The sequence below is a fragment of the Lepidochelys olivacea genome, assembly GCF_965140295.1.
Source record: "Lepidochelys olivacea isolate rLepOli2 genome assembly, chromosome: 11".
In the NCBI taxonomy this organism is placed as follows: domain Eukaryota; kingdom Metazoa; phylum Chordata; order Testudines; family Cheloniidae; genus Lepidochelys; species Lepidochelys olivacea.
In genome coordinates this window covers 5,847,450-5,863,741 of record NC_140421.1, presented here as the reverse complement: position 1 = coordinate 5,863,741, position 16,292 = coordinate 5,847,450, and positions in this window count along the sequence as shown.

Sequence of the window (16,292 nt, the reverse complement as noted above, 5' to 3'; positions counted from 1 at the left end):
TTTTCCAGAGCCAGTTGCTAGTCACAAGATGCGTGACTGACAGATGAAAAGGAACATTCCTTCTTTGTTCCAAAAGGACTAAAAACCGGAGGGGAACCCATTGTCTAAAATGAGGCCTGTTCTTTATGGATTTTTTTTTTTTTTTTTTTTTTGGTGAGAGTAGAGTTTCTGGTTCCTTTTGTTAAACGTCACAAAAAATGAGGCCTCCCTAATTCACACTTAGGGCAGTTTCTTTCCAGTTAGAAAGCTAGTTAGGATATTACAGGTAGCAAGTTTCACTGATTCCTTACAACTGCTATCGTTAGGTCCCAATCCAAAACTTATTGAAGTCAGCGCAAAGCTAACTCCCATTAGCTTCAGTGGATCAAAGCCTTCGCGTACACTTCCTTCACTGGACGAAACAGACAAAGGCGGACGTATTTTAACGTAGCTGCCAAAAGTTAAGCGCCTAAGGGTATGTCTGCGCTGCTATGAAAACCCTGGCACTCCTAGTCTCTGAGGCTGGGTCAGCTGACTTGGATTCATGGTGCTTGGAGTGCGGGGCTATAACATTGCAGTGTAGACGTTCGGGCTCAGGCTGGAGCTTTGGCTTCGAGAACACGCCCCCCCGTCTCGCGGGGTCCCAGGCTTTAGTCCAAGCTCAAACGTCTATACCGGAGCTTTATTGCCTCGCAGCCTGAACCCTGCAAGCCCGAGTCAGCTGATCTGGGCCAGCCATGGCCATGCTGTGGCTCTTTTATCATGGTGTAGACGTACCGTAAGGATCTGGACTTGCCCCATGTGGTTCCTGTGCTCACTGTGAGGGGACATGTCACCAGCAAGCCTAGTGACAATCAGGTGCACCTGCAGAGCATGCTCCACCAGGAGAAGCTTATAAAGGTGAAGCTGACCACAGAACTCAGGGCTGGGGCGGGATGTTTGCCCAAAAGTAAAGGCTGCCAGAGACTGCAGAGAGCCCAGTAGTCCAGGGACCCCAGCCCGAGGCAGTGAGTAGCCTCCCCTGCCCTGCCTTGTTTAGGGCAAACAGACACTGCAGCCCTGAGAGGGGGTGTGGATGTCTGCTTGCCTTCAGTGCCCTGTAGCTAAGCCTGAGGAGCAGTCAGGGACGGGAGGTAATTAAATCCAGAAAGGACCCCTGGAGTAAGCTCAGCTCTCACAGGGAACAGTGAGCTTGTCCCCGGGGCAGGAGACATAAAGAGAAGAAGGCCAAGCCCAGTTTGAGCCATGGCTGACTCCAGGCAGACCCCTACCTTCAAACAGAGCTCCACCAGTTTCGCAGGGGCCCTCTGTCCCCATGGACATTTTATTGCAGGATCAGTTCTGAAATCCATACTTGGTTGCCTAAATGTGTGGCCTGATTTTCAGAGCTTGCTGGGGGCGTTCCCCCTATCTCGACAATAATTCATGAGCCCCAGCCTCACTTGAACCACAACTGACCCTTGCTCATTACTCACATCATTCCCCATTTTAAATGAAGGTTAATGTTACCAACACAGAGCTCACCAGTCCCACTAATTTAATGTGAATTTTCCTGGGATGATAACAGTACCTAGCTCTTATCATGTGCTTTTTATCCCTATGCCTCAAAGTGCTTTACAAAGGAGGTCACTATCATTATCCCTATTTTACAGGTGGGGAAACTGAGGTATGGGGCAGGGAAGTGACTTGCCCAAGGTCACCCTGCAGGCCAGTGGCAGGGCTGGGAATAGAGCTCAGATCTTTTGAGTCTCAGCGCAGTGCCCTCCACACCGGACAACACTGCCTAAGGAAAGTGTAAAAACTGCATTAAGAAATAAGGAAGAATCTTGAGATTTGGCATAATGAATCATTCTTAAAAATAATACTCTGCACTCATGTAGCCCCTTCCCTCTGGAAATCTCACACCACTTCATAAATATTGATCTAGTTGCATCCCAGTCTATGGGATCTTTTCCTTTGGCTTCAGTGCGATTTGGAACAAATCCTTGAAAGTGTGGGGTTTAAAAGAAATCTTTTCCTCTGCCTCCTTGCAGCTCTGCTCCTTCCCAGACCACACCAGCTGCTGGATCACAGGTGCTCAACGAAAGTCCATCCAAAGGCCTGTGCAGTTTGTGCAATGAATTAAAACAGAACTCATTTGATAAAGGGGACGTGGCTCCCCTGAATGTTATTGTCTATGCTGATGAGAGAGGGATGGCTAGGAAAGGGCTATCAGGAGGAAGCACACTTGTTACTGCAGGAAGTGCAGGCTTTTCCTTTAAGCAGGAGTTCACAGCACTGATACTCTTGTTTCAGGAGTGCCACATAGAATCATAGAATCTCAGGGTTGGAAGGGACCTCAGGAGGTCATCTAGTCCAACCCCCTACTCAAAGCAGGACCAATCCCCAATTAAATCATCCCAGCCAGGGCTTTGTCAAGCCTGACCTTAAAAATCTCTAAGGAAGGAGATTCTACCAGCTCCCTAGGTAACCCATTCCAGTTCTTCACCACCCTCCCAGTGAAAAAGATTTTCCTAATATCCAACCTAAACCTCCCCCACTGCAACTTGAGACCATTGCTCCATGTTCTGTCATCTGGTACCACTGATAACAGCCAAACTCCATCCTTTTTGGATGTGTTAACCACCTGTCTGCTGCCAACTAGCTCAGGTGCTATAAAAGATCTCAGAATAGAATCATAGAATATCAGGGTTGGAAGAGACCTCAGGAGGTCAACTAGTCCAACCCCCCCTGCTCAAAGCAGGACCAACCCCCACTAAATAGAAGCATCCCTCCCCATTAGAGGCATGTGCGTACGGACCACATACCTCTTGATAATAATAATAAACTGATTGCAGAACTTCACTGAGCACAATAGACAATTCCATAAGGAAGAATCATGCAAGACAATGCATAATGGTTCACTGATATCCAGTTAACTGTTGTTCAGTCGTTTTCTAGGCATCAATGGTATGGGTGCCATCAATGTTATACCATATATCTTGATACGTCAATGAACGTGTGCTTTATATTGTAGACTTTCCCCTCTAAAGCAGTTATTTTTAAAGACATCTTTGCATTAATGTAAGGCAATTCTGTGTGCGTGATGGTGATGTATTTGATAGAAAATGTAATATGCTACTTTTGAGGTTAGCAAGAGAGGCTGGTTTTAAACTTTCCTCACAGTGAACAAAAATGTAGTAAAGTAATTCGTTCCTAGCAACACTTCTCTATCCAGTATTACCTGGCAATTATACTAGAAAGAGGAAAATAATGAAGAAAGGAATAAATGGGTTTTAAAAAACCATAATAATGAATTCAGATTGAAAGGCAGAATTCAATCTTGATTAAAAAATAAATTCTAAAGTGGGTCTGACTCATCGCAGCAACACTCAAAGACTTTTAATACCCATCTCATCTGCACCCACTTAAATACCAACCAATGTTGTGTGCAAGCCGTCTGTGACCATGACACACATCAGAAGTCAATGTCCCGGCTAATAAACAGATGGTGGGAGGATCTTTCTCTCTGTATAGTTCTTTGTGGTTTGTATCTTGGGTTTGCCCTGAAGCCAACATCTTGTAAGTGGGACTGAGGCAAACATGGCTCAGGAAGTGAGCTGTTAATGTAAATTAGAGATAAAAAGGCACAGAACATTGACTTTAAAGGACATCGTGGATGGGGCACAAATTTATAAACAACAAGAGCTTTAGAGTTTAAAACAGAAACTCTGGGCTCAACTCATTGCTCCTTCTATCTTCAATTCATCCTGAATCAATGTGCCATATAACATATGCACTACAGCGTCTATGCTCACGAGCGAGAGTTCACGGATCATTGACTCAATATCAGGTCAATCCTGACTCACTGAATACTCTATAGACCCATGTAGTAAAACTGATATTTTTCCTGAAGGGAAAAAAGTGATGTATGTCTATAGTGGTTGTGTTTTAACTTCCAAGTCTAGGCCTTTTATTGTCAAAATACCTATCAAATGAGACAGGCTCACTGCTGTTTTGAGATATGCAGCTCAAAAGAAGCCTCTTTAAGCTTATCACTTTCTATTTTTCTTTGACACTTGATTTTTAGAAGTGAATTTAGTGTTGGTGAGAAAGGCCAGCCACTTTGACCTCTGCGAAGGAGGCAGGGATCCTACCGGACAACCAACAATGGAGAGGGGAGAACCACAAAAACCAATGGTCAGCTATACAGTGATAATGACGGGAGTGGGCACAATAAAAAGGCATTAAAAGGGGATGTTCGCGGCTCAAAGAAGCAGGAGAAGTTAGCCTGCTGTAACTCTGTGACTTGGGCAAAGACCCCACAGGGGGCTCCACACATAACAACAATGGTTTCTCCCAGTGCCAAGGGGAGGAGCCACAAAAATACAATGTTCAACTCAATGTCATGAGACAAATAAAAGGAAAGTAGGGAGGGGAGTGAAGCCACGGGCACTGTTCCCTCTAAGCTGTGTGTATGTACGCGCACACACAGATCCTAAACCCCACACACACGGTGAAACACCATGCGTGAAAAAATTTGCACAGAAGCACAACAATTTGCACAGAAGAATTTTTTTGCGCACACGGCCTGTCAAAAACTAGAGGGAATATTGGCCACAGGTCAAAACAAGGAATCTGGAAGGGGACCCTGATAGGAGAACCACGGACAACACTGTCTGCTCTGAAAAGTGAGCGATTCCAGCCAACCTGGTGACTGGGATTGGTGGGTGAAGCTACAGAATGAGGGAGGAGCCAGAATTTAGCTGAGTGGAAAGGACAAAAAAGGAACAAACAGGCCGTAGGCCACAGGGTCAAAAGCAGGGATCTAGAAGAGGAGGCCAAGTAGTGAATCCCAGACAGGAGCTGCTGCTCTCCGAAGTGAACAATCCTGGCCTATTTGATTCCTGAGAATGGTGGTTGGAGCTCACCAGAACAAAAGGCCCACCCCCTCAAACAGGGGATGGGCCACAGAGCTCCAGAGTCAAATTATTGGTTGGGAGAACAACAGAAGAACACAAGAATGGGAGTGAGGGTTAATGGTATAAAATAAGGGAACAAGACGAAGACACCGAGCAGAGAATCCTGGGCAAACCTGCTGCTCTGAGAGGAGAGAGATGCTGCATTGACAGCCCTGCAGATTGAAGCCCATGACTGAACCAGAAAAAAAAAAGCCATTAAAGCAGGGAGAAATCAGAGGAGCAATCTTCTCTCACGTCATTCCTGTTGATGCGGCTTATCCGAAGGGACTGCTTCTGGAGATGAGAGTGAAGTTCAGTCGCTCTGGCCCACTCATTCCTTGGCCTCGAGGCTGAAACCGCCAACAAAGCGCCAGCTGAGAGAATGTTTTGGACCTGTAGCCACCAGTCCACTAGCGACTGGGCTGAGAAACCTGTTGCCTGTAGACCAGCAAACATGTCGGACGGTAACGCCTTTTGGTCCCTGTCTGCTCAGTTTGCATTCTCACGGCCAATCCCCTGAACCGGCCGGTTCCACCTACCCCTCAAACTGGAAATAAGAAAAAACTATTTTTTACCTTTCTTTTGTTGGTAAAGATTTTGGCCTATGGCAGAGACCTTGAACAGGATGCTCCAGGCCTGGCTAAATGTGAACAGCTGAGGTATAACTGCCTGAATACAGCTGCTTAAAAATGAATACACCGATGAAACCATGATGTTAGAATCATAGCACAGAACTGGAGCTGGTCAATGATTTGTTAACAAACCTTTTTTCTTTATCCCACCAGAGATTATTGATTTTTTTGAAATGGAAATATCGATTTTGACAAAACTTTCATCTGGAAGGTTTCTCAGGTCCAGGATGGAATTTCTGGGGTGGGATAAGAGAGACACCCACCCCAGAATAACCCAGCGGGAGTGGGAAACCCAGGTTGAATCCCTGCTCCAAATGAAGCACCGCAACATTTGAATCTGTCTCTCACAGTTCAGCTGAGTGCCCTAACCGCCAGGCTTAGCTGTTCTGGGGGGTCTCTCTCATGCTTGTTTTTTCTCCAGCAAAATTCAAAAGATTTCGTTGTGCTGAGGAACATAAACAAATCTGGAAACCTTGAAATTTTTCACAAACCAGAATTCTCGGTTCCTAGTCATTCCTGTGAAGAGTCCACTTTGCACACATCCCTCTGCCAGGGACGGATTGTTCCCAACAGTAAATTCTCCAGTGCTCTGCCCAGTCTGATTCAAACCATAGAGCTCTCGTCCTCTTTCTGCTCCCTTGCTTTCCTGTTTGCACAACAGTCACATTTGATTCTGCGTTTGTTTGTTCGTCGGGGGTGAGAAAGCACAAAGTGGAGGGCAGTTTGTTGTAACTGTCCCCTTGTGGGTCGGTGGATGGGATAAGACCCAAGGAGTGTTCCTTTTCCTTAGCATTACTCTGGTGAGCAAGTACTATTCGGCATGAGCAAGGGTAGCAGAATCAGGGCCTTGGTGGAATTTACTTTCCTTCCCGTAAAACAAGCCATGGAATGGCCTGGCTTTGGGTGTGTGGGTGATAAGCATGGAATGTTTTCCCTGCGCTGAGTGCCCAGTGCCCATCCTGCCATCTCTGGTTATTGAGCTGAAATTTCTTCTTGACATCCTGGGCAGCGAAGTCGTCTCCCAAGCACCAGGACGTGTGTCTTGGATGTCACCTGCCCGAAGCTCTCCCCGGTAGGAGAACCCCCTCACACCATGGATCCTCATTTGACTTTCTTCTGTTCCTGCCCTCTCTGTTCCTGAAAGGCATTGGTAGGACAATACAGCCACTAATGGTCTACACTGCAATTGAACACCCGCGCTCGGCCCTTGTCAGCTGGCTCAGGCTGCGGGGATGTAACACTGTGGTGTAGATGATTAGACTTGGGCTGGAGCTCGAGCTCTGGGACCCTGTGAGAGTCAAGCTCACTCCAGTCTCCATCTGTTCTTCCCTATTTCCTGGTTCCCCCACCCCCAAAAACGTGTCTTTATTTGAGGGACCAAAAAAGGAGCAAAGGGTGGAACAGCCTATTCCTTCAGCAGGCCTAATATCTGACGCACTAATTTTGGTTCATTAATTTCCAGTTCCACACCTTCTGGTTTTACCAAGCATGATTTCAACACAGTCCTTGAGTTATATCAAGAGGCCTTTTAACGTAGATTAATTCAGCCTGTCTGCCTTTCATACCTTTCTCCGTCAATACTTATTACAGGTTATTGTGACATCTTATGAACTTTTACCTACTTTGTACAGTTGAGCTCACAATTAGGGTGAATTTATAAGCCCAATTATCACAAAGAGGGGAAGAAAATATATTTTGAGTGCTCTTTTAATTCCCAAGGACTAATACATCTCAGCCCTTTCCAATGAACACTGCAGTCTCTCTGCTTTGGCTGTGTGCTTTTCTCCTTACAAAGCCCTCAATATATACCCCAGGGCCTCCAACTCTAACCCCATTTTCCTGCTTGACATGCAGACCTTCCACATACACAATATTAATGTTCTCTCCTTTGCCTCCAGAGGATTTTGCTCTGCCTTTGTTTTGAAGTTTCTGCTGTTTGGGACCCAGCCCTGTCTCACCTTGCAACCCCCTGAATTAACTAATGCAAATTACGGCCCAGGGGAGAGACACCTGCTTCTAATTTAAGGCTGCAAAATTACTCTTTACAGAGACTTAGGAAGAAAAAAGAAGCATTTTTTTATTAAATAGATTCCCCAGCACAATGACTTCCTGCGATATCAGATACTGAACCCATCTCAGCAATTTCAGTGTCCACTGAACCCTGGAAACACTCTATTCATTAAATCTATATATAATTAATTCATTCCTTTGAAACTGACCAGCTTGAGTTCTGAGCTGGATATCTTTTTACCTTCAACCTGAGGGGGAAGTTTGATTTTATTTCATTAAAACCCACATGTGGGTGAAAAATGATTTACCTTGAAAAATGATATTTTTCTATCTTGATTTCAGTCTAGCTAGATTATGTATTTATTATGAATTATTATTTTCCACGATGGTGACGATAGATCCCACTCAGGGACCAGAAACCTATTTATTTAGATGATGAACCTGGCATAAGAACCTATAGAGAACAGGCTATTTTTCTAAGTAGATGGTGTACATACACCCATAGAATAAAAAGACACGCCTTTCCCCCAAAAGCTTACACTTTATACATATGAGCAGACAAAAACAGGCTCTCGTCCTAGAGATAAACGTCATGTATGAAAAGACTACATGCTACCAGCCTGCAGTATTTTAAGGGTCCTGAAATGTCTCTGAAGGTACCTCTACACTAAAAATTAAGGTGTGATTTCAGTATGGGTAGGCACAGCTAGCTCGCTCTAATTTAGCTAGCATAGATAAGAATAGCAGTGAAGATATGGCAGTGTGGGTTTCCATGTGGTCTAGCTGCCCTAATACAAGCCAGCCCAGGACCCTGGGTACATAATCAGGTCACTAGCCCATGCTAGGGTCTATGCCACTGCATCGTCACTGCTATGGTTACCCACAGTAGCTTGATTAAAGCCTATCTACTCTACAAACCCATCTTAATCTGTGATGTAGACATACTCTTAGAGTCCACATAGTGTCATCGTACCACGGCATCAACATCATCATCCCATGACATGGACAATGGCCCAATTCATGATACATGTATTTGTCCTTCAGGATGGATATTGCATTGATTCTCAGAAGACTTCAGTCTCTTTTTATTTCTATCTTGGTGCAAGTCACGGTATCCCCAGTGGTCCATGAAACCCAACATGGCTGGCTATCTGAGAGACTGCCTTCACCATAGCAAAAATGCCTCTGTGGATTTCAGCCTAAGTCCCAAGTCTTACATGCCTGGGTTGAAATCCTGGACCTATTAAAGTCAATGGGAGTTTTGGCATTGACTTCAGTGGAGACAGGATTTCACCACTGCTGTTGTGTTCTCAAAGAAGCAGCACGTCCCCGGTCTCAGCAAAAGGCTTTTTGTTTACAACATCAACATAATGGATGAAGCCAGATCCAAGGTGAAATTATGGCCCAGCTAGCATGGAGGTACAAGAGCATAATCTGGCCTCCCTCCCCTCAAATTGATACATCCCACCTGTCACACATATGGTCAGGAGGAGGAAGAATGTGGCAAAGACTTGGCATAGCCTTGACCAAATGGCACCCTAGACCAAATGGCTCCTCAGAATGAGAAGCGTCTTCGGAGTCCCCCTCTACATTTGTTAAACTTTTGAATACCTTATTTTTATTGTATTTGTAGCCCATTTCACAACTTGGATGCATGATTTGCGTGCCTGATTTATCTCGGTCATATAAGATGATAAATTTGCACACTAGGATACGTAAATCTGTATGTATTCGTGTCATATATAAACAAATTTTAAAAAAAATGGTTTCCTCTAAGCTTATAGAAACTTTTAAATTTTAAGAATAACTGAAACATACAGGGCATGGCTGACAACATTCTCGGAGGTTCAAGGAAAATCTAGTTCTCACAAAGTCTGGAAGGCTCCAGGAGATTCTGTAAAGGTCCAGAACATTCTAGGAGGTGAGTGAAAAATGAATCCATGTATGGAATACCTGAAACATTTTACTTCAAACATTCTATTTTCCCTTTTGTCGCTAACACCAACAACAGCACCCCAAGCCCGGAGCCCCCCATGCCCAGCATCCCAGGCAGTCCCCTGCCCCTAAATCCAGCCCTGGTCTTGACTCTACCCACAATGTGCCAGCTAGCTGCCTGCACTGGTACACTGGAGAGTGAGCACTGCATCGGGAATTGACCTGGAGCAATTTACTCCGTCCCTGTAGCAGTGGGGGAAATCAGCAGGTGTCAGGATCTACCTCCTAGGCTGTTCTTGGAATGGCACCACAATGCATGTCCCTTTCCTTGGTCTCATGGCAGTGCCACAAAGGAGCAGGGCGGAAGTAGGAGCGGGAGAAGCACTGACAGGACGAAGCCTTTGGGGTCCCTAAACTCTCTTAGCTTGTTTTCTCCTGCCCCAGCATTCACAGTGAGGTTCATGCCGAGGCCACAAGATGGCTTTGTGCCTCACCTGGAGCCCGGGGAAGGGCAGTCTTATAAAGGATCTCAGATACCGAATTGCTTCTTTTCATTCTTCCACCAGCATGGAGTCTGCTTATTTCTTCCTGAGTGCACAAGAATGTCCCTCCACAGAGGCAGGCTAGAGTCCCACCCAGCCATCGCTGTCTAAGACCACAGTTATGGGTGATGTAACAGGGTAGTTCTGCCCTTAATGGCCGGAGGCTAGCCAACCCTGATTAATAAAGGAGGCACATTTGTGGGAGAGTAGCTGATTCCCTATAAAGACCAGCAGGTGACGACAGTTGGGGGAGAGGGGAATGCTCCGGAAACAGAAACCTTAGAAGCTATAGGTGGCCAGTAGCAGGACACGGACACGGACACGGACACGGACGCTTGCAGAGACGTTGAACTGTTCCCCAGTTCTCAGGAGAATGGCACTGAACTGGGGCTGGGGCCTGGAGGGCCAGTGCATATCTAAGGCCTGAATAAAGTGGCCCCCAGGTGGGGAAATGTTTTAATTTGTGGGGGGCTATACTGAATTTGTTTAAGGAGAGGTGAAGAAGGGGAAAATAGGGGCAGGGCACTCAGCCCAGGTCATGAGGGGGTGATATAACAGCAATAATGCCTAGCTCTTATGTAATGGTTTTTATCAATAAATTGCAATGCACTTTATAATGGAGGTCAGTATCACTGCCCCTATCTTACATATAGGGAAACTGAGGCACAGAGCGGGGGAAAATGACTTTTCCAAAGTCACCACAGACCTGTAGCTTAGCCAAGAATAGAACCCGTCCCTTGAGCCCTGAACCTCTCAGCCAGAGCCTGCAGAAATATGGAACTCAGGGTCGGATCACACTTAAAATGCTACAGCTTCAGTGTAGACCCTCAGTATGGCAAAAGAGGGGTTCTCCCATTGCTGTAGTTAATCCACCTTCCTGAGATGCAGAAGAATTCTTCCATTGACCCACCGGGGGGTCAGCTCAATTTAACTGTGTAGTGAGGGGGTGTGGCCTCCCTGATGGATGGGAAAAGAGCTGTGACCGCCCCCTGGGCAGAACCGGGATACCCACAGTCACCTCCCCCCCCCAGAAGCAGCGTGGCGGGGCAGAAACAGGAACTATAAAAGGCCAGCCATCTAGTTCAGTTGGGGCAGAGCTGCCAGAAGAGCAAGACATCTCTTTCCCCGCTGCTGGAGCCTGGACCTGATGGAGGCTGCTACAGTGCCAGAGACCTGGAAAGACTACCAGAGCTGTCAGACACCGGGGACACTGATGAGCTGTTGGGGCTACTGCTGGCAGTTTACCCAAGCAAGACCGACAGCATCCCCAGAAACCAGGTACCCCCAGATTGGGAGGGTAGGAAGGAGCCCAGGGAAGCTGACTAGGGTTCGGCTGTGTAACTGCTTGCAAGCCGGCCAGCATGTTGCGGTCGGATTTCCCCGCTGACCCAGTTGCAGACCACTCCGCCACTATTATGGCCCTGGGTTGGGATGCAGTGGAGCGGGAGAGCCTGCGTCCCCCTGCCCCCCACCGTCAGGGGTGGCAGCCTCCCCACTTTGTGGTCAGGAGGCCTGCAGTGGTCTGGCACCCACCTGAACTAGGACGCCAGATGGTTTGCTGACTCTCACACCAGAAAGCTAATCTCCCCTAGAAGGCTGTGTTGCTCTGCCTGACTGCCGGGCCAACCCCTGTACCTGAACTGATTGCTGCGTCTGCCCTGATTGAGGTTCTGGGGCAGACAGATGCCTTGCTGCTCTCCCAGATCACAAGCCAGAGCCATGAACTGTGTGTCGCCCGCCCTGATTTAGGGCTCCAGGCTATAGGCTTATCACTGCTCGGCCTGACTGCAGGCCTGGAACACGAACTGTGAGCTAATTTTCCCCTGAACCAAAGCGCTGCGGAAGGGGTGTGGTCTCGCGCTCTGACGGAAGGGGAGAGCGCCGCGACCATCTTACAGTTACTAACTTTTTACTGCAGACCTGGCCGAAGACTCCTATACTTATGCAGAATATCCCTGGATACGGGTGAGGTTGTTGTGGACTAAGGGACAGTGGATGTGGGACTGCTCCAGCTTTCCACTGTGTATTGCAGAGGATAAAACGTTAATTACAACTGCACGTGTCTCAATTCTGTGCCAGGGATGATCCTGGGGTTGTTAACCTGAGGTCAAATGGTGAGTTACCAGGAAAGCGAAGGCAGTTAGCAGCGTGGGGTCCCTACAAATATATTGTTTTAAACAAACCTGAGTAATGCCTTTGATGGAGTAAAATAATCCTCACAAATGCACAGGAGGTGATGCAATTCTCTTGGATTTCAGTGGGCTCTCTGGTAAGGCACCAGGCATAGGCCGATGGGGAACATGAGAAAAATGTAAATAGGGAGGAGTTTCAAGAGTTCGTGTGCAGGTAGGATTGCCAATTTGCTAATTTCTGAGGATTGGACCCTCATGGCCCCGCCTCTTCCCTCATGGCCCCGCCCGTTTCGCCTCTTCACCAAAGCCACATTCCCTGCTTTGCCTTTTCCATCAAGGCCCTGCCCGCTGCTTGCTCCTTTCCCCGCCCTCACCTTCCATTGCTCACTGCTCTCTACCTCCCGCCCCCCAACTGGGCTCCCTCAACTATGTGGCTCAGCCAGGAGCAGAAGCCTGACGCGGAGCCTGCTGCCCGCCCGCCCATGAGATGCAGGTAGGAGGTGGCCCCGACTGAGCAGGGGCTGGCCCAGATTGATCACCCGGTGCCTCCCCTCCCAACCCATGCTAACTGGACTTTTGCTGTCCGGATGGTACATCTAATCGGACACTTCCAGGTCCCCTTTTCAACCAGCCTTTCTGGTCGAAAACCGGACACCTGGCAATCCTAGTAGAGACCAATGAGTTTGAGTTCATAGCAGTAACTTGTGGGGTAACTCACAAGGTCAATGCTGATCCTAAGCTTCCATAACCCCAGGGGCCTGGGAAAAAGAAGAGGGGCAGACGTACATTGGTCCCTGGTGTCTTTTGCATTGACAGCAATGGATGCAGGATCAGATCCTAAATTTGAAGGTGACAAGATCCAGTACGAAAGATCCAGTACAGAAACCCCAAGCCTGTTTCAAGAGAATTCAAGTTAGACAAGACAGCAAAGAAAATGATTCCTGGGTGGGCTGCTCACTCACGTGACTAGATGGGACTGTCTGTGTCTGTATATTCAGTGCCTGACTTAGATACAGAGACTGTTCCTTCCTTTACGTGCAGCACACAGCCCGTGCTCAGTAAACAACTGATGATGAATGAGTGGAGAAATGTCGAAGGAAGGACCAGTGCATGGTCTGAAAGGAGGAAACGCTCCAAAAGATAAACCCGTTGAGCTTGGGAAGCAGACAGCAAAGTGAGCTCATTACCGTTTTCAGATACATAAAGGGGATGTGCAGGTCTCTCAGAAAGGACCCAGGTGATTTCTGCCCAGAATCCCATTTCAGCATCTCTCCTTCCTCTGATGGGCCGGCTCCCATAAAACAGCAGACGTGGGAGTCTGCCCCTTTTTTGAGTTTGCCTATTTCAGCAGGAAGCAAACGAGCGCTCCGTTCATTCCCAAGGATATCCTGACAAGGGGCAGCAAAGCACGTAGAGTTCGCTTTAACAGATGGAGAGTTAATCACAAAATCCAAGAGACACACACCAAAAACTTCAGCATTCATTCATTGGGTGTTCGCTTCATATGCAATATGACCCAAATACCTACAACAGAACTGGAAGCGTGCTTAGTTCTAGTGGCAACATGTTCTGATATACTAAAACCAGAGCTTCAGATGGTGTAAATTGGCATGGCACTATTAAAGTCAATGAAGCTACACTGATTTATGCCAGCTGAGGATCTGATTCTGCCCCTTTAAGTCTAGTCTATCACTATTTCAAATATTTACTCCAAAACTAAGGACATTCATGGCCAGATTCATGCTCACGTTTTGGTGCACAACTCTGATGCCAATAGGAGTTACGGGTGAGTATTTGAAGGCAGAATTTTGCCCTTCCTATTCAGTTGGCTAGCTGCAAAAGTCCTTTGTCTGTCTGTATATCTTAATATGCCCATCGTTGTTGTATTTGGGTGCCATGAAAGGTAATGGGAGGTTTGTCGGGGGACTGACTGAAGGAATCCAGGGTCTCTTCCATGATCTGGGGCAGGAAAATACAGGCAGAGTTTCAGCTGGAGGTACCTACAGATGCTGAAATGGGTGCATCCTGGAGAATGCTGGATAAAATCCCTTTCCTGCCTGCACACCTATGAAGTCACAGCGTGGAGCAAATCATGGATTTTTTTTTCACTTGATGGCATTTCTGAAATAATTTTGTTTTGGGTTGAACCGAAAACAAAAACCTTCAAACTTTTTAGCAAATTCAAAGCGAAGGAAAAAACATTTTGGATCAAATGAAACATTTTGTTCAACCGCAAAAAACCCCAACGTTTTGTTTTGATTTTGAGCATTTTTATATTTAACAAATTTTACTAACAAAATTGAAGGAAATTTCAAGTGGAAAAGTTGCGTCAAATGGACAAAATCAAAATGGTTCATTTTTTAAATGTTGATACAAAAGGTTTAAGATTTTTTTTTTTTCAGAAAATTTGGTGGAAAACCCCTTCCCCTCAAAAAAACAATTCAGCAAAATCAAGACACATTCACAAAATGGTTTGCTGTCCCCAAATCTGCATTCCCCCCCACCAATAATTTCAGTCAAAATATTTCACCCAGCTCTAGTCAAAAGAGGGAACTGGTCTCCTTCAGTACAAGATTGGAATTCAGTCCCCATTGTGTGTGTGTGTCAATTATTCTAGGACCTCATTTGCAGAAAAGCAGGAGATGTGGTTGTGTGACTAACTGGCACGCAGAATGACTGCATTTGCTTGCACAGATTGGCTAATTCTGCGTAGCCTTTCTGGACAGGGCACTAACCAAACTTATCAGTGCAACTGATCTTGAGATAAGTTGCTGTGTTATCCCCACGCTTTGTATATGCAGCTCCATACACAGCTTTTCTAAGACTCTGGGTCTCATTTATTCCTTGTATCTTCATGCAACAGTAGATGGGGATTTGGGGGATTTTTCTAACTGTCTTGTATATCCATATCCAGCTCTGAGAGGCCTGAAAATATTAAGATGTGTTTAACTATAATGAAAAGAGAGGAATCGATGACATTCAAAAGGCTAGTTATAAGGATGGCATTTTGCCAGGCTGGTTTCCATCGGTGCATCTAAATAACCAGCGGAAGTCAGAGAAATTACAGATGATCCTTCCCTCAAGGGAACAAACAAATGTCTGGCCAGCACTATACAAAGGAGACATTCTCTATTTAAAGCTTCCACCAACTGCTGTGTATATTGAAAGAATACCTAGTCCCACTGTAAGCACGGCAATCAGCTGACAAGTCTCCTTACTGCCAGAATACGCTTAATGACATAGTCATCAGGGCTGACCTCAGTTTTTCCGCTTCCTCCTCAAGATTCTCTGACGCTTGGGACACTCATTTTGTTTTCGTTCAAATATTATCATTCAAAAGTATTTGCTTTCTTTGCCTCCCCAAGAATTAGACCGAAAAAAAAAAGCAATTTATGTGGAAGTTAATGAAATTATTATTTTGTATTACCATAGTGCACAGGGGCCCTAGTCATGGGCAACTAGTGAGATAAGCATTTCTAACAGTCCTGGAGGATGTGATGACAGTGATTTTCAAGCGAGGCTAGACGCTTCTTATGAGCTGCATAGTTATAAAGAAAAGGGGGAGGGGAATGTAGAGTTAGCAATCAATGAATTAGGGCCAGAGATGCAAGATTCCAGTCCTCATGGTGCAGGGGTATCCAAGATCTGGGGATTTAGCTCTGCTCATTATAGACAGGTGGGCCTGCCCTGAAGTTTGGGTCCAGATCAACGTAAAACAAAATTATCCAAGTGCAATAAATGAGAGTACGGCTAATGCACTGGGCCAGAACTCGGGAGTTCTGAGTTCAGGTTCACACTCCTGGTGTGACCTTGGCAAGTCACTTAGGGTATGTCTACACTGCAATAAAAAACCGGCAGTAATGATTCTCTGAGGCTGGAGTCCAGGCTCAGAGACCCTCTCCCCTTGCTGGGTTTCAGAAACAGGGTTCCAGCCCATATCCAACATCCACACTGCTATTTTTAGCCCCAAGTCAATTGAGCTGGGCGGAGACTCATTGCCCCGGGTTTTTTCTTGCCATGAAGACATACCCTTAGGGCTCTCAGTGGCTCAAATCCCATCTGCAAAATGGGGAAAATGGTGGCAGTGTGATTAGATGATATCACAGTTCCAATTTTCAGTTG